This window comes from Oncorhynchus masou, chromosome 31 (assembly GCF_036934945.1).
Source record: "Oncorhynchus masou masou isolate Uvic2021 chromosome 31, UVic_Omas_1.1, whole genome shotgun sequence".
NCBI lineage: Eukaryota > Metazoa > Chordata > Actinopteri > Salmoniformes > Salmonidae > Oncorhynchus > Oncorhynchus masou.
In genome coordinates, this window is record NC_088242.1 from 44,689,590 (window position 1) to 44,713,680 (window position 24,091).

Here is a 24,091-nt window from a genome sequence, read left to right on the forward strand (position 1 = left end):
CCGAGCTGGAATATTTTTCCCTGTATGGAATTAGTTTGTGATTTATTCGAGTAAAGTAAGTTTTTACTCAGTTCTGTGTCCTGCGCACGACTCCATCCTACCCGCTGCACACTGACACTTGACAACAGGTTGGTTGTTTAGCGACAAAACCGACGAGTGCGCCACTATGGGGCAAAACAGACGGGGCTGGCTTAGATTGTTGATATGTAAGCTATATTTCGTCTTCAATGTTTATTTTCTCTTTATCAAATCTTTATACATTTTTGTAAAGAAAATAATTGTTTATTGAAAACATAAATACATTTGCACAATGAGCACTTGTCACTCAAATACATTGTTACAGTTCTTGATTAGCTAACTAGCAAATTTGATCCATATTAGCATAGATATCAGTGACATCAGTCAAAACACCTCAAAACAAGACACAGTATCAGGGTCTCCCGGGTGGCGCCGTGATCTAAGGAACTGCATCACTGTGCCACCAGAGACTCTGGGTTCGAGCCCAGGCTCTGTCACAGCCGGCCGCGACTGGGAGGTCCATGGAGCGATGCACAATTGGCCTAGTGTCGTCCGGGTTAGGGAGGGTTTGGCCGGTAGGGATATCGTTGTCTCATCGCGCACTAGCGACTCAGGGCGCAGTGCACGCTGACCAGGTCGCTAGGTGTACGGTGTTTCCTCTGACACATTGGTGTGGCTGGCTTCCGGGTTGGATGCGCACTGTGTTAAGGCTTGGTTGGGTTGTGTTTCGTCGAACGCATGGCACCTCAACCTTCGTCTCTCCCGAGCCCGTACGGGAGTTGTAGTGATGAGACAGTAACTACTAACAATTGGATACCATAAAATGGGGGTAAACAAGACACGGTATCAAGAACAAGATAAAAACCAGCTGAAACGAGCCAGCTACAATTCACCACGTCAGCATCTTGTCATTGTTGCTAGATATCAACCATCCAGAATCACAACAACACAACTGCCTTCTGTCCCATTGAAGCGTGCGCATTATTTTCATGACATTGTCAGCTAACCCGTCTATGACAGGGGTGACCAGCCCTCTTCCTGAAGAGCTACTGTTGGCAGGCTGGAGATCCTGCTCTGTTCTAACACAGCTAATCTAACAGCTAATCATGCAAAAGCCTGCACAGACACAAGCACACACCCACCAGAGGAGGCTGGTGAGGTGACCTATAGGAGGACGGGCACATTGTAATGGCTGGAACGGGCAGCACTCCTATAGCTCCTCCCACCAGCCTCCTCTGATCCGCCACTGGAAGGCCAGTGTACACACAGTAAACCACAGAGGAACCCAAAGCCAAACACGCAGGGGAACTAGTTGGACAGATAAATGTTTGTAGACAAACATCCCCGGCTATACAGCAGTTCACTGAGGTCATATGTATTACACTCCAGCACTAACACACTGTAGCATACGAGGCAGAAGAAGAACTGGCTGTAGCCTACCTACAACACGAGTCATCCAATTACTTTACACACCGCATTGCCATGGTGATATTTGCTGGTTAGGAGCAGAAGCTCGACCAATTTGTAAATAAAATGAAGCGTTTCACAGTGACCTACCATACGATATTTCAGGTATCTTAAAGCCTTGTTCAAGTCCACCTGCTGTTTCAACATTTTTCTATAACATGGGGTCACTGTGGAGCAGTGCAGAACAACAAGATGGCAGGGTCTCTATCAGCTAACGACCTTGATCTACAGTGCCTCAGTGCCAGCTGCCATGGGCCCTGTATAGGTCTGCACGTTGGCACATACAGTCCCAAGGGTGACTCTATAGCAATGAGGCTGTCGCTGCCAAGTCAACAGTAAAATGCCACTTGTTCAACACCAGGCCTTTGCAGTGTTTCGTCTTCCCCGGTTGGAATGTTCTCCAATGTCTTTAAGGAAAAAGTCAGCTGCTTGCCTTAATACCAGGCCTGACGCATAAATCAGTAGGAGTATTTCCCTTTGCACAAATACTGTACACATAGACAGTTCTAAGTCATATAAAGTATAGGCTATAGTTCATCATGTAGATCACACATCCAGTCTGCCTGCCTGCCTGTCTGTGTCACGATTCCTACCGAAGGTGGCTCCCCTTCCTGTTTGGGTGGCGCTCAGAGGTTGTCGTCACCGTCCTACTAGCTGCCACTGATCCTTTTTCCCCTTTCTGTTTATTGGTTTCACCTGTTTGTGTTTTAGGCTGATTAGTTTGGCTTTATTTACCAGTAGGCCCGCCTGCTCTTTGTGCGGGATTGTTTTGTGTAACTTGTGTGCACGTCTGTGGGTTACGTGTTTCCCATTTCGTGGGGTTGGCTTATGTTCGCCGTTTTGTGCATTAAATATAGCACTACCCTGAACTCTCTGCGCCTGACTTTTCACCCACTACACCCAGTACGTTACAGAATCCCGCACCCTGTAATGGAGTCAGCAGGAGCAGCTGCCAACCCCCTTTCATCGATGGAGGAACGCGTCCTCCATCATACCACCGTCCTCCAGCGGATAGGATCGGCGATGGATCAGATGAAGGAGAGAATGGACCGATGGGAGAGGAGTGGTCTCCTCTCTTCACCTCCGGTTCCTCCGACGCCCTCCGTCTTGCGCTCCCGAGGGATTATGATGGAGCGGCGGCTGGTTGCCAGGAGTTTTTGCTCCAACTTGAACTGTACCTGGCTACCGTGAGGCCAACTTCATCGGGGGAGGAGAGTGTGAGTGTCGTCGTCTCCTGCCTGACGGGTTGTGCTCTGGAGTGGGCCAACGACGTCTGGAATGGCCCAGAGTCGGCGAAGGAGCACTACCCAGAATTGAGCGACTGTTCCATCTTAGGCAAGAGAAGAGGAGCGCGCAGGATTTCACGTTTGAGTTCCGGACCTTGGCCGCTAGGGCTGGGTGGAACGACAGGGCCCTGATAGACCACTACCGGTGTAGTCTCCGGGAGGACGTCCGAGGGGGCTAGCGTGCCGGGACGCCGCTCTCTCCCTTGACAAACTAATAGACATGTCAATCCGGCTGTACAATCTGCTGGCTGCCCGCGGGCATTCAGAGAGCGTCCTGTCTGTTCCACCACCTAGCACTCCCGCTCCCATTCCTATGGAGTTAGGGGGGGCCGTGCCGAGGGGTACCGGGGGAGGAGGCTCCTCCTGCACCAGCTGTGGTCGGAGAGGACATGCGGCCGATCGGTGCTGGGGGAGCCCGTCTGGGAGTCGAGAGGGCAGGCGGAACACTTCTCGGTCACCCCAGGTGAGTCAGCACCAAACTCACCCAGAAGCCCCTGTTGGTCACATGTTTGTATCGATTTTGTTTCTTGCCTTTTCTCACTCTTCCCAGCATAAGGCGCTAGTCGATTCAGGCGCAGCTGGGAACTTTATGGATCGTGGACTCGCCATCAAGTTGGGTATTCCACTAGTGCCGATAGACCCACCTTTCCCCGTGCACTCCCTTGATAGCCGGCCATTAGGGTCAGGGTTGGTCAGGGAGGCCACGGTTCCACTGGACATGGTAACGCATGGGAATCATAAGGAGCGGATTAGCCTCTTCATTATCGATTCACCTGCGTTACCAGTGGTGCTGGGGGTTCCCTAGCTGGCTTGTCACAATCCTAGGATTTCGTGGAGACAGGGGGTTCTCCAGGGGTGGTCAGAGGAGTGTTCAGGGAGGTGTATGGGAGTTTCCATCAGTGCCACGTTGGTGGAGTGTCCAGACCAGGTTTCCACTGTGCGCATTCCCCCTGAATATGCCGATTTGGCTATCGCTTTCTGTAAGAAGAGGGCGACTAAATTACCACCTCATCGACAGGGGGATTGTGCGATAATTCTCCAGGTAAACGCTGCGCTTCCCAAGAGTCACGTGTACCCATTGTCGCAGGAGGAGACGTTGGCTATGGAGACATACGTCACGGAATCTCTCGGACAGGGGTACATTAGGCCCTCTATTTCATCCGTCTCCTCAAGGTTCTTTTTTGTGAAGAAAATGGAGGGAGGTCTGCGTCCGTGCATTGATTATAGAGGTCTAAATGCCATCACGGTGGGGTTTAGTTACCCACTACCTCTCATCGTTACGGCGGTGGAATAATTTCACGGAGCACGGTTTTTCACAAAACTGGACCTCAAGAGCGCGTATAATCTGGTGCGTATTCGAGATGGAGAACCGCGGTTAGTACCACATCGGGTCATTATGAGTACCTCGTCATGCCGTATGGGTTTAAGAATGCTCCAGCCGTCTTTCAATCCTTTGTAGACGTGATTCTCAGGGACCTGCACGGGCAAGGCGTGGTTGTCTATTATCGATGATATTCTGATCTATTCCGCCACTCGTGCCGCGCATGTGTCTCTGGAGCGCAAGGTGCTTGGTAGACTGCTGGAGCATGACCTATACGTCAAGGCTGAGAAGTGTGTGTTCTCCAAACGAGCTGTCTCCTCCTGGGTTATCGCATTTCCACCTTGGGGGTGGTGATGGAGTGTGACCGCATAAAGGCCGTGCGTAATTGGTCGACTCCAACTACGGTGAAGGAGGTGCAGCGGTTCTTAGGGTTTGCCGATTACTACCGGAGGTTTATCCGGGGTTTTGGCCAGGTAGCGGCCCCCATTACCTCACTGCTGAAGGGGGGGCCGGTGCGTCTGCTGACAGAGCTTTCAATAGGTTGAAGGCGCTGTTCACAGATGCACCCGTGTTGGCGCACCCGGACCCCTCTTTAGCATTCTTAGTGGAGGTGGACGCGGCGAGGCTGGGGTGGGTGCCGTGCTATCACAGCGCTCGGGTACACCACCAAAACTCCTCCCCTGCGCATTCTTTTCAAGGAAGCTCAGTCCGGCGGAGCGTATCTATGATGTGGGGGACCGGGAGTTGTTAGCAGTGGTAAAGGGCCTGTGGGTGTGGAGACACCGGCTTGAGGGGGCTAGGCACCCTTTTCTCATCTGGACTGACCACTAGAATCTGGAGTATATCCGGGCAGCTAGGAGACTGAATCCGCGTCAGGCAAGGTGGGCCATGTTCTTCACCCGATTCAGGTTCACTTTGTCTTATAGACCAGGCTCCCTGAACACGAAGACCGACGCACTGTCCCGTCTCTATGACACGGAGGATCGGCCCACCGATCCTACTCCCATCCTTCCAGCCCCTAGGCTGGTGGCACCAGTGGTATGGGAGGTGGACTCGGACATCGAGCGGGCGTTACGGGCGGAACCTGCGCCTCCTCAGTGTCCGGCTGGTCCTAAGTACGTGCCACTTGATGTTCATGACCAACTGATTCGGTGGGCTCACACACTACCCTCTTCGGGTCATCCTGGTGTGGCGAGGACAGTGCGGGGTCTCAGGGGGAAGTAGTGGTGGTCCACCTTGGCTAGGGACATTAGGTTTTATGTCTCTTCCTTTTCGGTGTGCACCCAGAGTAAGGCTCCTAGGCACCTTCCTAGAGGGAAGTTACAGTCCCTCCCCGTTCCACAACGGCCATGGTCTCACTTGTCAGTGGATTTTCTGACCGATCTCCCCCTGTCTCAGGGGAAAACTACGGTCTTGGTTGTTGTGGATCGGTTTTCTAAGTCCTGCCGTCTTCTCCCGTTGCCCGGTCTCCCTACAGCCCTACAGACTGTGGAGGTTCTATTTGGGCTGATTAGTCTGGCTTTATTTACCAGTAGGCCCGCCTGCTCTTTGTGCGGGATTGTTTTGTGTAACTTGTGTGCACGTCTGTGGGTTACTTGTTTCCTATTTCGTGGGTTTTGCTGGACAGTCGTGGGTTTTGCTGGACAGTTTAAGTCCCCGTGTTTGGGGCATTTGTTTTGTTGTGCGCCCTGTGTTTTCGTGGGGTTGGCTTATGTTCGCCATTTTCTGCATTAAATATAGCACTACCCTGAACTCTCTGCTTCCTGCGCCTGACTTCTCACCCACTACACCCAGTACGTTACAGTCTGTTATAACAGGATTCCTTATTTTGTGGATGTATTATTCGCCCGGCACCTGTATACATTTTGGAATTGACTTTGTTTGAATAATAAATCCTAAAAGATGATCTATCAAAGAATGATCTCAATCGTTTACATTTTGCACCAATCCTGCTGCTGACAGAGTTCACATCCCGTCAGCACTCAAGGAGAGTGTGCGTGTCTGTGCGACGCGACGGTGGGTGTGTGCGATGCGTGTGGACAAGTGTAGGCCTAAGCGGGTGTGCACGACACACGCGTGCAAAGCATGTGAATGAATGTAAGTGTGCGTGTGTGCAAACACTGCAGACTGTGTCGGCAGAAGCCTTGCTGCACCAGGCGAGATTCACGAGGTGTTAGCCTGTAACCCAGCAATTGGACTCTGGGGGCTGAAGCCTGCGCCTCAACCTAACACCCCCCTCCCAACCCCAAACACACCACACCCTTCACTAAACCCGTTAACCCCAAAGCGTGAGCTCATGATGTCTGTAACACCAATATAGCCCCCCCTGTCCTCTACCCTCATCCTTCAGGCAAAACACATCTTCTAAAATATCCTCCAGCTCTCTGTTTTCTCTCTCAAATGACCAAGTAGCTCCTCCTACAGGGCAGTGGATAATGCATCTTGCTTTTGACGCCTTCGGTTTACTTTTCGGAAGAAATTCTCATCGAGGCTTTTCGAAGAGGCCGATAGTCACCCCTAAGTCTAATGTAAGGAGTCACCCGAAATTGTAGAAAACAGTTCAAGATATACAAAGAGTTATTTTCGTGGCGTCCACTTGCCACATCCATCAAACAGACAGATTACATTTACACGTACATTGTAGTCACTTATCCAGAGCGATTTACAGTTAGTGCATTCGTCTTAAGATAGCGAGGTGGGACAACCACATATCTCAGTCATAGTAAGTACATTTTTACCTTATAAAGTAGCTATAAGCAAAGTCAGTGCTAATAGGGGAGAAAAAAGTAAAGTGCAAGTTCACAAAAGGCTTTAAAACATATATATATATATATATTTTATGACCTTACTTCAAATGGCCAAACCCATCTGTAGGTGTAGTATTACTGTAAGTGCAGAGGTAAACACGAGGCGCCAGTTGAAAGCAGACGAAAAAGCAAACCATTCACCTTTAGTCCCACAGCAATCTCTGACCAAAATGGCCATTCTAATGCTTTCCATGCCAAAACTGACTCAATGTCTCAACCACAGCTGCCTCCTCCCCTCCCCACTGACTTCACCATCCCTCCTAGATGTGGACAAACAGAGTTTGCTGAAAGCTTTTCTGTACTACGCCGTTGCAGTCATTGTGAGGTATTTCCAACCCAACATCTGTCTAACAACCCTCAGCTCAGTGTTTCGCTTGGGCGGCATTCTCTTTTTCTGTTGTTTCCTAATGCGTTCAGATTTAGGCAAGGATTACCCTGGGATTAAAAACTTCCATCCATTTCACCCTCTCTCTCCCATTCACCCAGCTGGAGAGGACAGGATATTAAAAGGAGAGCAAATATAAATTCAAATCACGGAGAGAAAAGTACACATAACAGGAATGTCCAACGTCTATTTATGAACTGAACCCCAGCATGCATTATACTCCTAAACTGTCCTGCCTGATTTTTTTTGCCACGATGCCACCACCTACAGTATTGGGACACACACTGAAAGTCTTAAATCCAACGAGAGCTAAAAGAAACATACATACAGTGCCTACAGAAAGTCTAAACACCCAAAATGTTCACCTTTTGTTGCCTTATAGCCTGGATATAAAATGCATTAAAAAATGTATTTTTCCCCATTGATTTACACATCCTACCCCACAACTTCGAAGTAAAAATGTTTAATTTTTTTTATTTATCTATAAAAAATATTCAAATTAGCTTGGTTAGATAAGCGTCCACCCCCTTGTAATAGTGATCCTATATTAGCTCAGGTGCAACCAATCAATTAAATCAATTAAATTGCAGTGATTCACATGATGTCAAGATACATTCAGCAGTTCCTGTAGGTTACTTCTGCTGGGTAGTGAATTGCAAAGCAAACACTCAACCATGAGCACCAAAGATATTTATTTTTTTATACACTCCAGGACAAAGTTGTGGGAAGGCACAAGTCTGGCATGTATTGTAGGGTGGCAAGAAGGAAGCCATTACTCAAGAAAGCCCACCTTGAACCTGAAATTTTTAAAACACTGTAGCCATGTGGCCAATAGTGTTGTGAAACTTTTTGGCCTAAATGCAAAGTGTTAAGTTTGGTGCAAACCCAACACACCACACCATCCCTACTGTGAAGCATGGTGGTGGTGGCAGCATCATGTTATGGGGATGTTTCAGTTATATTTCACTAATCAGGATAGGAAGGAATATGAATGGAGAAATGTACAAAAAAGTCCTTGAGGAAAACCTGCTGCCCTCTGCAAGAAACTAGAACGGAAGATCAACGGAAGATCAAATTTCAGCATGACAACGACCCGAAGCACACAGCCAAAGCTACAGTGAAATGGCTAAGGAATAAAAGGATACGCAAGAGAAGTGAAACAATTTCCCTAGTTAATATTGCCTGCTAACATTAATTTATTTTAACTACATATGCAGGTTTAAAAATATATACTTGTGTATTGATTTTAAGAAAGGAATTGATGTTTATGGTTAGGTACATTTGTGCAACAATTGTGCTTTTTTTCGCGAATGCACTTTTGATAATAGGGATCGGCATTCCGTTAACGGGACAGTTGTAAATCAAGCAGCGCGTTATGTCAAGATCACATTTTTTATCGAAACAACAAATGCCTGTACATATAAGTGTTTTATATCGACTTAAATTATTTTTAATATAACTGCACTGTCCAATTTACAGTAGCTATTACTGTGAAAAAAAATGCCATGCTATTGTTTGAGGAGAGCTCCGAACAACAGACACTTTTTTCACAGCGATAGGTTTGATAAATTCACCTCTGAAGGTGAAATGTGTACTTACATTCTGAAATCTTGCTCTGATTTATCATCCAAAGGGTCCCAGAGATTATGTGAAGTGTCGTTTTGTTAGATAAAATATCCTTTTTCATATCCTAAAAAGGTTCATATAGCACGCACGATCGATTTTGTATTTCCACTCGTTCAATTTGCAAAGAAAAGGAATCTGTGAAAATCTCACCTTAAACGTTGTTTGAACGAGTCAAATCACGTTCATATGTATTCCTCAGAGATCCGAGAAGGTAACAAGACTTCACTATTTCATTAGGGGTGTAGTATATCCTATAGGACACCATATTTGGTCAGAAAGCGACGTCTTCATGGCACACCGATGACGCGGGCGGCCATCACTTGAAGGACTGTAATCTTTGTCAAATAAGCACCAATTGGGGTCAAACAAAGCTAGCTAGATAGCCAAAGAGCTGGCTTTACGGAAGTATCCAGAAACCCCATCTCGATCGCAAAATGTAGGCGCTAACCTTTTGCGACAGCATGCCTTTTCCATTTGGACACAAGAATATTCAGAGTTATCAAGTTATGAAAACTGGTTGTTTTGCAAATGTTGAACTTATAATATGGATACTAATACTTGGAAAGCTAAATCAAAGTCCAAGAATACAGATTTGACGATATTCTTGCAGAAAAATGGAATATGAATGAGAATGTCTCCTTCACGATTTGCCCAAATGTATCTGGGGATTCACACTAAAAGTATTGTTTTTCACTCCTTTTTAAAGTTATCCATCTGAAACTTTGCACATACACTGCTGATGTCATGTGGACACTATCGGAATTACAACCAGAGTGATGGCTATAACTATGACCTTTCTCTTGCATTTCAAAGATGGTGGTAGAAAAAGACTGGTTAGTTTTTCTTTGTTTTTTCTTCTACCCGATCTATTGTGTTATATTCTCCTACATTCAATTCACATTTCTACAAAGTTCAAAGTGTTTCCTTTCAAATGGTACCAAGAATATGCATATCCTTGCTTCAGTGCCTGAGTTAAAGGCAGTTAGATTTGGGTATGTCATTTAGGTGAAAATTGAAAAAAAAGGGGGCTATTAAATCATCACCTGTTTGGCGAAGTAGGCTGTGATTCGATGATAAATTAACAGACACCGCATTGATTATATGCAACGCAGAACAAGCTAGTTAACCTAGTAATATCATGAACCATGTGTAGTTAGCTGGTGATTATGTGAAGATTGATTGTTTCCGGCCCTAATTATCGTTAACCATGTGTAGTTAGCTAGTGATTATGTGAAGATTGATTGATATCGGCCCTAATTAATCGGCCATGCCGATTAATCGGACGACCTCTACACAAAACTGCACATTTTAGAGTGGCCTTTAATTGTCCCCCAGCACAAGGTGCACCTGTGTAATGATCGTGTTGTTTAATCAGGTTCTTGAAATGCCACACCTGTCAGGTGAATGGATTACCTTGGCAAAAGGAGAAATGCTCGTTTGCAGAGATGTAAACAAATTTGTGCACCAAATTTTTTGAGAACTGAGCTTTTTGTGCTGGGATCTTTTATTCCAGCTCATGGAACCCACACTTTACATGTTGCATTTTTGTTCAGTGTGTTTTTTTCAATTAAAAAAAATGTCCCCTTGAAACTGTGGAGTATGGTGTGTAGATAAGTGGGGGGGAAATCCTTATATAAATACATTAAACTCTAAGGCACTGACACAATGTGAAAAAAGTTTAAGGGGGCGTAGACTTTTTATTGGCACTATTGGCTAACCTCCTAGACAGGGTATTTAGACTTATGTATCCATGAACACCACAGTATCATATTATTCCACAAAATGTTCCATATTCCAGTGAGTGGGAGAAAGGGGGTCTGAGCCGAGCAGACACACAAGGCCCCCGGCTTAGGGAAACACCATGGAATGTGCCTCTTGGATATCCTACATTGGACTGGCGGGAGGCAGGACATGTTACTGTTAATATCAGGACCCTGACTTTAACGCCACTCTGCAAATACACATCATTTTGGAGAGAGAGAGAGAGAGAGAGAGAGAGAGAGAGAGATGGATGGAGGAAAGAAATCTAACAAGGAGCGCATCCATATTTCCACAGTAGGATGAAGGCAGCATAAAAACCCTATTTGGGAATTCTTGGCATCTGATCAGTGGGAGTCGATACATCACCCTGCAGACGGGGCTATAAGTTACCCTGCCTGAGTGAGTGAGATAGAGAAAGGAGAGAGAGAATGTGTGTGCATATATATATATGTATATGTATATACATATACATATATATACATATGTATACATATACACATATATGTGTGTGTGTGTGTGTGTGTGTGTGTGTGTGTGTATACAGTCCACAGACATGCTACATATAGCTAGCTATAAGGAGAGAGAAGCAGGCAGCAGAACCTACCAGTGTCCTGTTGTGTGTGGTGGCTAATGACTTCCCCAGGCCTTTAGTATGTTCTGTGGGATGATGGCTTCTGCCCTGTGAGAAATAAACAGGAGATTGTTCAGAGGTGGGGCGAGGAGGAGAGGAGGCACAGTAAAGTTGTAAGGGGGAAAATAGAAGCATATGGAAAACAAATAGTGCAAGGCAGTACAAAGACCATCAGCAATAGCACCACCCACCAACGCTACCCTCCCTCTCTTTATGTGGTGGACAAGCCTGGCTAGTGAGCTAGCTAGCCGGGGGCCTGGGGTCTCAGATCTGGATTCTGTACATGTCTGGGACTGAATCTGATGACGTAGTCAGCTCTTGTAGACCCCTGGCTTCTGTTATTTTACACCCCTGGCTCTCATGGAGTCGTTTGCTTTACTCTTAATTGGGCTACATGGGTCTCTGAGAGGAGGAAGGAGGGGAAAAAGAGAGGAGAAGAAGAAATGGGTACAAAGTGGAAACTGTTCCAAGGTTCACCGGGAGGAAGAAGCTGTTAATGTGATTACGGTCCCATTGGAAGGGAAGTGCCGGAGGTGGGAGTGTGTGCCGGTGTGTGTGTGTGTGGAGAAAAGGGTCAAGATGCCGCTACAAGCCCCATAAAATTGTGGGGGGGTCCCTCCCTCACAGCAAGAGTAGATACAGCTCACAGAAAACTGGCCCTGTAGAGATGTGATGGAGGGGGTGGGATGTTGGTGGTGGTGGTGGTGGTGGGGGGGTGTCTGTGCTCGACATGCCTAATTTGTACCTGATTAGACAGGATCAGGGGTCGGGAGCTATGTTTGCTCAGAGGACCTCATGGGCTTGGAAACAGAGACCCAGGGGCAGGTGGAGGGTGGTTTGTGTATCTGTGTGTGTGGGTGTGGTTGGTGGTGGTGGGGGTGTAGTTAAGGAATAGGTATCAGACGTTCCGTGAAGAGAGACTCGCTGAGAATAACTCCACTATGTGCTCATGACGAGGCAAGTGAGCAAGCAGTACATGGAAACAGGGTGTGAGAGAAGGCTGGGTCAAATACTTTTACCCCTCTGTGGGGTATCCATCCCAGCAGTCATGTTACAACAACTGACGGATGGAGTAGGCAAGGGAGGAAACACATGGGGGAAAGGCAAAGCAGGCCGAAAAGGAGGAAAAGCTGTAGGGCAGAGTCGAGGTCGAGGACTGCTTGTATACTGGTTAAAAAAAAACAGGCTTCAAAAGTCAAGTCTCGGGTGCTTTATCTTCAGAGTGAGATGCCCGGTGCAAACTCCACTATTCCTGCCCCAGCCCCACAAAAGGATTGTTGTTGTCAGAATGAACTTCCACTAATCATTAATAATCCATTTAAAAGCGCGTCTTGGCAGTAATACACAGTGCATTCGGAAAGCATTCAGACCACTTGACTTGTTCCACATTTTTGCTACGTTACAGCCTAATTCTAAAATGGATTAAATACATTTTAAAAAATCCTCCGCAATCAACACACAATACCCCACAATAAAAGTGAGAACCTGTTTTAGAAATGTTTGCAAATGTATTCAAAATAAAAAAAATACATAAGTATTCAGACTCTTACTATGAGACGCAAAACTGAGCACATCTGCATCCTGTTTCCATTCATCATTCTTGAGAGGTTTCTTGAACTTGATGAGAATCCACCTGTGGTAAATTAAATTGATTGGACATGATTTGGAAAGGCACACACCTGTCTATATAAGGTCCCACAGTTGACAGGGCATGTCAGAGCAAAAACCAAGCCATGAGGTCAAAGGAATTGTCCGTAGAGCTCCGAGACAGGATTGTGTCGAGGAAAAGGTCTGGGGACGCATACCAAAACATTTCTGCAGCATTGAAGGTCCCCAAGAACACAGTGGATTCCATCATTCTTAAATGGAAGATGTTTTCCTAGCACTGTCCACCCGGCCAAACTGAGCAATTGGAGAAGTGGCTTGGTCAGGGAGGTGACCAAGAACCCGATGGTCAATATGAAGGAACTCCAGAGTTCCTCTGTGGAGATGGGAGAACCTTCCAGAAGGACAACTATCTTTGCAGCACTCCACCAATCAGGCCTTTATGGTAGAGTGACCAGATGGAAGCCACTCCTCAGTAAAAGGCATATGACAGCCCACTTGGAGTTTGCCAAAAGGCACCTAAAAGGACTCTCAGACCATGAGAAACATTCTCTGGTCTGATGAAACCAAGATTGAACTCTTTGGCCTGAATGCCAAGCGTCACGTCTGGAGGAAAATATGCACCATCCCTACGGTGAAGCATGGTGGTGGCAGCATCAAGCTGTGGGGATGTTTATCAGCGGCACGGACTGGGAGACTAGCCAGGATCGAGGGAAAGATGAACGGAGCAAAGAACAGGGGGATCCTTGATGAAAACTTGCTCCAGAGAGTTCAGGACCTCAGACTGGGGAGGTTCATCTTCCAACAGGACAACGACCCTAAGCACAAAGCCAAGACAATGCAGGAGTGGCTTTGGGACAAGCCTCTGAATGTCATTGAGTGGCACAGCCAGAGCCCAGACTTGAACATGAACAAACATCTCTGGAGATGAAAATAGCTGTTCAGTGAAACTCCCCATCCAACCTGAAAGAGCTTGAGAGGATCTGCAGAGAAGAATTGGAGAAACTCCCCAAATACAGCTGTGCCAAGCTTGTAGCGTCATACCCAATAATTCTCTAGGCTGTATTTGCTGCTAAAGGTGCTTCAACAAAGTACTGAGTAAAGGGTCTGAATACTTATGTCGTTATGGGGTATTGTGTTTAGCTTGAGGGGGGAAAAACTATTAGATCCATTTAAGAATAAGGTTGTAACGTGACAACATGGAAAACGTCAAGTGGTCTGAATACTTTCCGAATGCACTGTACATAGAGGTAGGCCTAGGCTACCTGGCCTTTGCGCAAATGTCGGCCTATAAATGTGCCATTTGGGAATCTCATAGTATTTCTTATTGTCTTAACTCACTACCACTGTGGAGCTTCTCAAAGTAATTTTCTCTTCACCTGTCTGATTTTACATCCATTGAGAATGACAATAGTTCCTCAACATAGCCTATTTTAAAAAAATCTCTCCAGCTCACTTTCGATAACCACCACTCAGCCTGAAAGGGGGTAAAATGATCCAGTGGTATTTTCATAAAATAGGCCTACCTGATTATTTCTTATCCCTTGCGCGAATAGCCTACAGCTATGTCTTTTTCTTCTCGTTAGGCTGTCTCTGGTTCCCTCGTGAGTCATTTGTGTGTCTTAATTATTTGTTTACATTGTGCTTAAAGCGTCAGAAAAGCTCAGTAGCTTTACATATAGTTGATTTTTATTAAAACACGTAGGGAATACCTATATAAGGAAAAATACGTTTTAACATTTTGACCAATTGAAAGAACAGACGACTCTAGGTTAACCAGTATTTTTGCTATTGTTGAGGGCAGCCCTAAATCTATCGGACTTAAGACAAGCCTAGGGGATCGAGGTCAAGCCCTGCCTGCCAACAGCCCTTCATAATCGTTATACTCCACATTTACTATGGGAAGCTGTTAAACGCTCCATATAAAAACAATCTACTCCTTTCAAAGTGATCTGTGACTGGTCCTCTCAATCAATTTTCTTGGTCATGACACGATCTAACACAAAGCAGACCTTTAAATAACAAGTATGCCTTGATAGATAGTCTGTCCGCAACTTCATCTTGAATCTGAGAACCTTTTAATCAAATCAAAATAAAAAAGGGCCCCTCCCTGCGAGTGTGAATGAGATAGCAACAGTAACTCCGCAGCCTTTCCGAGCAGCTCGCTCGGCACGCACAACAATCAATCCCAAGTGCAACTCAAGCTGCATTTTAACATGTGCATGTCTCCAGGGTGTAGGTTACGAGATTCCTGGTGAGAAGGCAACTATACTTTTTGTGGGGATCCCCTTGCTACTGACTAAGGAAGGTGTTGGGTTGTGTGAAGAATCACACCCCGGCCAAGATAAGCACACCAGAGAAACTCTTCTACAGTGATTCAAGGCAGATCGCATGAGGATAAGGTATAAAGTGTGTCTGTTTCAACTGAAAACACCTTGGGGGCTAGATTCAGTGGGCCCCAAGTTTTCCCCACCTTAAAAGGCCCCCTTCTCTCGTGGCCAGGGAAGGGCTTTGATGTTGTAGGGCTAATTCACTGCTATGTCACAGGTTCAGTGACTGAAACATGGCAAGACATATTAAGATATCCAGCAGTGGGGTTACTGTAAGTCGCCTATGCAGCAATGACCCAGTTACGGCTATTGAGTACTTTTGCAAGTGCGGTAATCAGACATCAAGGGTTGCGGAGAAATTTCAATCATTTTACTTTCAAGTGGCTACCTTTTTCCTGATTTCATAGGTGAAGTAAACCAGCAGAGATGAAAAATACAGCTTATTAAATTTCTTTCTTGACTAGCCAGCACATGGGTCCGGGGAGCTTGTATTGTTTCATTAGATATGCACTTTGAATCTCAAGCATCCTTCGTCTTCCATATGAAACCAGAGGGTCTGTTGCATCATGGGAGCTTCGGCAATTGGCGGCTACTCTCTGGGATCAGATTCAGCTAGGGAGCACTGATGGATGGCGTGTGCATCCCTGCTAGAGCCTGTGCCATTGGCTTTGGAGTGTTACCATGGTTACTGGACTGATTATGTGGTGGCCACCCTGTTCCCATGACGTTGAACTCTGACCTCCATAACCACCTAAAAACAAACACACTAACCTTTGAATATCTTTATAATCACGTGAGACAATTAAGAAGACACAACTGCAAGAAAAATCCCAGGCAGGCAGAGAGTAGGTTAGGTTATGAATGGGAAATTTTATCAGGAAACAATGGCAATACTCAATTTTCATACCAGCAGCCTGGGAGTCGAATGGCTTTTCAAGAGTAGGCAGGGGAGCGATGGCGGGAAAGCATCCATTGTCAATAAAAGACACAGAGGGGTTCTGTACATTGATGAAACTCTAGTCACTGCCCTTCCCACACATGGTCTCTGTTTTTGTGTTTGTGTGTGCAAAATCAGGGGGTTGAAAGGGGACCCATGCCAGGGCATGGAATGGACACCCGGGTTGAGTCCGTAGGGCAGGGCAGGGCAGTGCCAGTCGCCTCCATGTTCAGTGCTTGTTCTACACTGTGCCACTGTTATCGCACATCCTGGCACCACAGCAGAGTTTCTCATGCATGATGGTGTGAGAGACAGGCATACACACATGCAAGCACCTATTGTGGCATTTGTACATTTGGCTTCGATAGAGATTCAGGTTATTTCTGTACATACAGTGCCTTCAGAAAGTATTCCTTTACATAAGTATTCACACTCCTTTGCTATGGCACTCCAAATTATCTTTGAGATGTCACTACAACTTGATTGGAGTTCACCTGAGGCCAATTAAATTGTGAAATGATTTAGAAAGAAACACACCTGTCTATATAAGGTCCCACAGTTGACAGTGCATGTCAGAGCAGAAACTCTATCATGAAGTCAAAGGAACTGTCTGTAGATCTCCAAGAGAGAATTGTGAAGAGGCATATATCTGGGGAAGGGTATAAAACCATTTCTAGAATGTTGAAAGTTTCCAAGAGCAGTGGTCTCCATCATTGAGAAATTGAAAAAATATGTAACTACCCAGACGCTGCCTAGAGCTGAGCAATCGGAAAAGATTACCTTGGTCACAGAGGTGACCAAGAATCCAATGACCACTCTGACAGAGCTACAGAGTTCCTTGGCTGATATGGGAGAACCTGCCAGAAGGATCACAATCTCTCTAGCACTTCACAAATCTGGGCTTTAAGGTAGAGTGGCCAGACGGAAGCACCTTCTGAGAAAAAGGCAAAGGATAGTCTGGAGTTTGCAAAAAGGCATGTGAAAGGCTCTGAGAGCATAAGGCAAAATATTCTGTGGTCTGATGAGGCAAATATGTAACACTTTAGTCTGAATGCAAAGACCTATGTCTGGAGAAAACCAGGCACAGCTCATCACCCGTCTAACACCATCTCTACGGTGAAGCATGGTGGTGGCAGCATCATGTTATGGGGATGCTTTTCAGAAGAAGGGACTGGTAGACTGGTAAGATTAGAGGGAACAATGAATGGAGCCAAATACTGGCAAATCCTTGATGAGAACTTGCTTCACAGTGCAAATGACCTTAGACGGGGGGGAAAAGACTTTACGTTCCAACAGGACAATGACCACAAGCATACAGCCAAAGCAACGCTGGAATGGCTTCAGAACAATAATGTGAAAGTACTTGAGTGGCCCCAGCCAAAGCCCAGTCTTGAATCCCATTAAATCTGTGGAAAGACTGGAAGACTGCTGTTCAACTCTGCTCCCCATCTAACTTAACAGGACTTGAGAAAACCTGCAAGGAAGCAAAGCTGATACAGACACACCCAAGCTGTAATTGCCGCCAAAGGTGCATCTACAAAGTATTGCCTCAGGGGTGTGAAAACTTGTGTAAATTAGATATTTCAGTATTTACTTTTCAATAAATGTGCAAAGAAAATCGAAAAACACATTTTTACTTTGTCATTATGGGATATTGTGTGTGTGTGTGTGTGTGTGTGTGTGTAGATGAGTGAAAGAAAAACTCCATTTTTAATCCATTTTGTATTTAGGCTGTAACACAACAAAGTGTGGAATAAGTCAAGGGATATACATACTTTCTGAAGGCACTGTGTAACCAATTCTAGCAGTTGTCTGATCTTATACATGTCTTAGATGGCATTGTTTCAAAAAATAACACAATAACCATGCCCTCCATATCAGATGATCACTCTTGCATGACTCCACACAGCCCTTTCAATTATTTATATCCCATGTTCTTTACCTAGGACAAGACATTTACATTTCAGTCGTTTATCAGATGCTCTTATCCAGAACGACTTGCATAGATTTTCATTCTTCAATTTCTTTTTGTACTGGTCCACGTGGGAATCGAACTCGCAACCTTGGCGTTGCAAGCGCAATGCCCTACCAAACTGAACCACAAAAAACTTGGTACAATTCATGCACTTCTCAAGAGAACACTTACACAACACTTTAGCAGACGCTCTTATCCAGAGTGATTTACAGGAGCAACTAGGATTAAGCATCTTGCTCAAGGGTACATTGACAGATTTATTGCCTAGTTGGCTTGGGGATTCAAACCAGCGACCTTTCAGTTACTGGGCCAGCATGCTTAAGCTTAACCACTAGGATACCTGCTACTCCCTGACCACACACACAAACACACACACACACCCACAGACATTACACTAAATGACATTGCAGTCCATCTGTGTGTCCAAACTAACCAAATCATTTTAAAAACACAACATGTTCATAGTGTCATTCCAAGGGCGGCTGTTTAGAACCACTAAAATAATACATTCACATTGTGGGTAGCCGTATAATGCACAGCACTCAAAGAGGAGGGTACATTGACAGAAGAGATAGAGAGAGCAGGAGGGAAAGAGTGATAAAGAAAAACAAGGCCACGTTGACAAGAAGCTTCATGGCTGGGCAACTCACAGAAAAGGGGCGAGAGGGAGGGGGAAGACAATGCAGATGAGTTTGTCAAAACTCAAATACATTGCTGGTCAAGCAGCGAACAGCAGTTTGCCCCAGTTAATTTGCATGGATGGGTCAGGAAGGATGGGTCAGGATGTGGGGAAGGAGGGAAAGCGCGAGGGAGCTGCTATTGGGCCGTTGTGTATAAATGCACTGTGCTTAACCTCATGAAAGAACGAATATACAGAAATACATATCCTATTCTCGGCTCTCTGAGGGGAAATACATATCCCTTGAAGGAAAATGCTATGGAATTGGGTTAGGCCTATGTCTAATTCAGATTACACTCATGGTTGAATAAGTGCAAACTGTTTAAGTAAGGTGCACACTTAAGGCTCTATTTTCGTCTGGCGTTAAAGCGGCGCTAGTGTCAAACACGTTAGACTGCAATTTCGTCATCTAAAAACTGACGCACTGGCATTTTCCAGCCCTAATGCCAGGTTCAGCAATTTGCCTGTCTTGTATTTGCTTGCTTGCGCTCAGATAGGAGGGGTGGACATTTTTGAGGTGCCAAGCATAAAAATAAAAGAGAGCTGCACACTCTAGGAGCTCAGATGCAAAAATGTAATACCAACGTTTCGACAGCCAAGCATAGCCTCCCATCATCGCAAGTAAGTTTTTTTCCCCTGCCCAATGCAATCGCGAAGTAGACAAGACTGTCGACAAAGGGCCTAGCTCCTGAGACCGCTTGTAAATCAATTATTTAAATATAATGTTTGATAGGAATAAAACAGTGAGCTGACATTCCCTTTTTATCTATGCATTGTAGGTAAACCCACATTATTTTAGACATGCAGGTCCCGTTTTGGACGTGGACATTTTCACTTTATCTTGGATCTTTGTCCAGCTACTGTGAAAAGTTTGGACATGTCGTAAAACCCTCCAGAGTCTGCATTGTTTTAATATTACAGTGGGGAGAACAAGTATTTGATACACTGCCGATTCTGCAGGATTTCCCGACTTACAAAGCATGTAGAGGTCTGTAATTTTTATCATAGGTACACTTCAACTGTGAGTGACGTAATCTAAAACAAAAATCCAGAAAATCACATTTATTGATTTTTAAGTAATTAATTTGCATTGTATTGCATGACATAAGTATTTGATACATCAGAAAAGCAGAACTTAATATTTGGTACAGATACCTTTGTTTGCAATTACAGAGATCATACGTTTCCTGTAGTTCTTGACCAGGTTTGCACACACTGCAGCAGAGATTTTGGCCCACTCCTCCAAACAGACCTTCTCCAGATCCTTCAGGTTTCGGGGCTGTCGCTGGGCAATACGGACTTTCAGCTCCCTCCAAAGATTTTCTATTAGGTTCAGGTCTGGAGACCGGCTAGGCCACTCCAGGACCTTGAGATGCTTCTTAAGGACCCACTCCTTAGTTGCACTGGCTATGTGTTTCGGCTCGTTGTCATGCTGGAAGACCCAGCCACAACCCATCTTCAATGCTCTTACTGAGGGAAGCAGGTTGTTGGCCAAGATCTCACGATACAAGGCCCCAGCCATCCTCCTCTCAATATGGTGCAGTCGTCCTGTCCCCTTTGCAGAAAAGCATCCCCAAAGAGTGATGTTTCCACCTCCATGCTTCACGGTTGGGATGGTGTTCTTGGGGTTGTACTCACCCTTCTTCCTCCTCCAAACACGGCGAGTGGAGTTGAGACCAAAAAGCTCTATTTTTGTCTCATCAGATCACATGACTTTATCCCATTCCTCCTCTGGATCATCCAGATGGTCATTGGCAAACTTCAGACAGGCCTGGACATGCGCTGGCTTGAGCAGGGGGACCTTGCGTGCGCTGTAATCCATGACGGCATAGTGTGTTACTATTGGTTTTCTTTGAGACTGTGGTCCCAGCTCTCTTCAGGTCATTGACTAGGTCCTGCCGTGTAGTTCTGGGCTGATCCCTCACCTTCCTCATGATCATTGATGCCCCACGAGGTGAGATCTTGCATGGAGCCTCAGACCAAGGGTGATTGCCCGTCATCTTGAACTTCTTCCATTTTCTACTAATTGCGCCAACAGTTGTTGCCTTCTCACCAAGCTGCTTGCCTATTGTCCTGTAGCCCATCCCAGGCTTGTGCAGGTCTACAATTTTATCCCTGATGTCCTTCCACAGCTCCTGGTCTTGGCCATTGTGGAGAGGTTGGAGTCTGTTTGATTGAGTGTGTGGACAGGTGTCTTTTATACAGGTAACGAGTTCAAACAGGTGCAGTTAATACAGGTAATGAGTGTAGAACAGGAGGGATTCTTATAGAAAAACTAACAGGTCTGTGAGACCGGAATTCTTACTGGTTGGTAGGTGATCAAATACTTATGTCATGTTTTTAAATTAATTGAGTTGACTGTCCATAGCTGCCCCCTCTCCCAGTCTCCCAATAGAGCTGTCCCTATTGTACAAGCAGTGTTACTTACCATTATTTATTTTTATCTTAAATGCAAATTAATTACTTAAAAATCATACAATGTGATTTTCTGGATGTTTGTTTTAGGTCCCGTCTCTTACAGTTGAATAAAAAATGACAGACCTCTACATGCTTTGTAAGTAGGGAAAACCTGCAAAATCGGCAGTGTATCAAATACTTGTTCTCCCCACTGTATACGGCCACGGGATAAATTATGGTGCCTGTAAGTGTGACATAGCCTATTTAGAATTTCATTCAAATTATTCGTTCTCTTTTTAGGCATTATCAATAATGAATTTAATCTTGCTTATTGACCATGTTTGGCATGTCCATACTCAACCATAATGCAATTTACAGTAGGCCTAGACCCTATATCAATGTGAATGCTATTGAAGCTATGCAATGTGGACTGCAAATGGGTTCAACTTAACATATTTAGAAAAGATAAGTCTACAATTTATTTGTATTTTTCTGTAAGACATTTAACAAACTATAACGGACTACCATTGAAATTGGAGTTGATTCCAAGGCAATACATAAGAGACCAGAAATACACAACTTGAAGCAACCACATATTTCGCCATGGAGCACATTCTGATTGGCCAGTGAGGGGCCAAGCCTCGACACAACCACAACTTGTTTATTCATCAAATCCCAGCCAACGCCAGCAAGTGCGCCAATAATCGTAAGAGTGAAAATAGCCAAAATATTTCTGACACATCCCTGAACCCATAGCGCTACCGCCTGGACTTAGATTTACCATTGTGTAAGGTTTGTTATTAATTCAAATAGAGCCCTTAGTGATGGATAATTAAACCAATTAAACAATCTGGACTGGAAAGCATCGGCCTGGTGATACACATGTCAAAGGACCCACATTGGTTTCTAGGAACACTGTGTCCCGTCTCAGCCTCTCTTACCAGTTAGGTCAGGTCCTGTGAATGTGAGAACGCTTTAAGCCCTATTCACCCAGTCCTGCCATGTTAGGAACCTTTTATTGGGATGGGCAGCCCACCCTCATGACAGCCATCTCTGTGCCCTTCCCAATATTCACCACTGTGCCCCCCACGTCAAGCCCAATCACAGCTCGCTGGGTGTGAGGCATACAAGGCTTCCTGTACCCAAGACGTTATAGTTACAGTTGAACACACATATCAAGACCCAGTCACATCCCAGTCCACTGTCCATCTCGCGAGTCTCTTTCAACATGGTGCATTAGTGAATGCCTATGTCGCTGTCTATCTCGTGTGCCTCTTTCAACATGGTGCGTCTCATTCAACATGGTTTCAATATGGTTTCAACATGGGGGGTGGGCAACAGGTGCCTGGAAACAGCTGGGATGTGATACAGGCCGAACAGCGTCCAGGGACAAAGAGCTAGCATCGGGGGCTGAACGCGATTAGTGCCTGGCGCCCATCCTGGCCCATTCAGCACTGCTTAGGGGACGTAACACATACAATTCAGGGGATTACTCCATGCAGGACAGGGGAGGAAATTAAGGGGCTGTATGAAGTCAGTGTTGAAAAGAAAAGAGGAAAGGAGGAGCATCAAAATGGGAAAGGAAGAGGAACGAGCAGTGAGGCCAAGCTATCACTCTTCCATAATTAAAGAAGACAGCTGCTATGTGCTGCCATGTCATTAAAACATGGGCCCTCCGAGTTCACAGTCACAGCATAAAAGCTGGAAGACAAGTCGGAATACCACAACTTTGATCTTTGATTCCACCGCATGAATAGTTCAAGACTCAAAAAATCCATTCATTCCATTGGAGAGCTTGGTTTGAAACGGAGATAAACACGAGACAATACTTCAATGTTCTGTCGCACATTGTCCGTGTGAGGTCACATTGATAGACAGACATGTCGTAGCATCCATCAACAGCTAAAAGAGGTGATAACACGACCAACGTTCTATTAATAGAGTTAGCATCGGAAATAGCACAACAACTTTGTTGGAATAGATTTCTTTTGTCGGCCTATTTATACGAGCCTGACACACATACAACACACAGACAGCCAATGTCTCCCTAGAGAGCTGGCGCTCGTCAAGACCGTCTGGTTCCACTGATGTCCCGTTCAGAGATATTGATTGGCCCCATTTAAAACAACAGTGACATAAGAGAAAACAACAACAGTGATTTAGAGCGCACCCTTAGAGAGGAGAGAGAGTGAGAGAGAGCACATCCCCAAATGCCCAGCATACCCTCCTCCTTACACAATCACATCTGATTCCCACTGACAGGCCCAGGCAGATGGGCTCACACACACACACACACACACACACACACACACACACACACACACACACACACACACACACACACACACACACACACACACACACACACACACACACACACACACACACACACACACACACACACACACACACACACACACACACACACACACACACACACACACAAATCCACTGAGGCACAAAGAGGATTTGGGAGCTGTTTGTGAGTGGGAGATGTAATAAAAAAGAGACTGTGTGTCTGCTTGGACAAAGCTCAATGTGCTCCTCTCCACGGATTTGTCCGTGTGTGTCTTTCTGTATGTGCAAGGGTGTACATTTTAGTACTGAGTGAGCAGCAGTGCTGTTGGTATGTGTGCTGTCTCTCTCTCTTTCTGGCCTTGCCATGTGCAGTCGCATGCCCTCTGCAGACACTCAGAGGGAGAGAAGGGGAACGGGTCAGATGGGGAGAGAGAAAGAGGAAAAGAGAGAGTGAGCGCTGACCCAGCCTGAAGAAATCAGAACAAAGAGAGAGACAGAGAGAGATGAAGTGCGAGAGAGAGAGAGAGAAAGAGGGAGAAAGAGATGGAGAAAGAAAAGAAAACTAGGG

At 45.6% G+C, this 24,091-nt stretch overlaps 1 long non-coding RNA gene across 1 annotated transcript in view; it reads right to left on the bottom strand.

Moving 5' to 3' along the window:
- LOC135525206 (uncharacterized) overlaps positions 1 to 24,091 on the bottom strand; it is a 141,243-nt gene that overhangs the window by 51,928 nt on the left and 65,224 nt on the right. Inside the window, exon 2 of the long non-coding RNA XR_010453090.1 lies at positions 11,276 to 11,350. This is a non-coding gene — a long non-coding RNA (uncharacterized LOC135525206). The remainder of the gene's footprint in view (positions 1 to 11,275; positions 11,351 to 24,091) is intronic.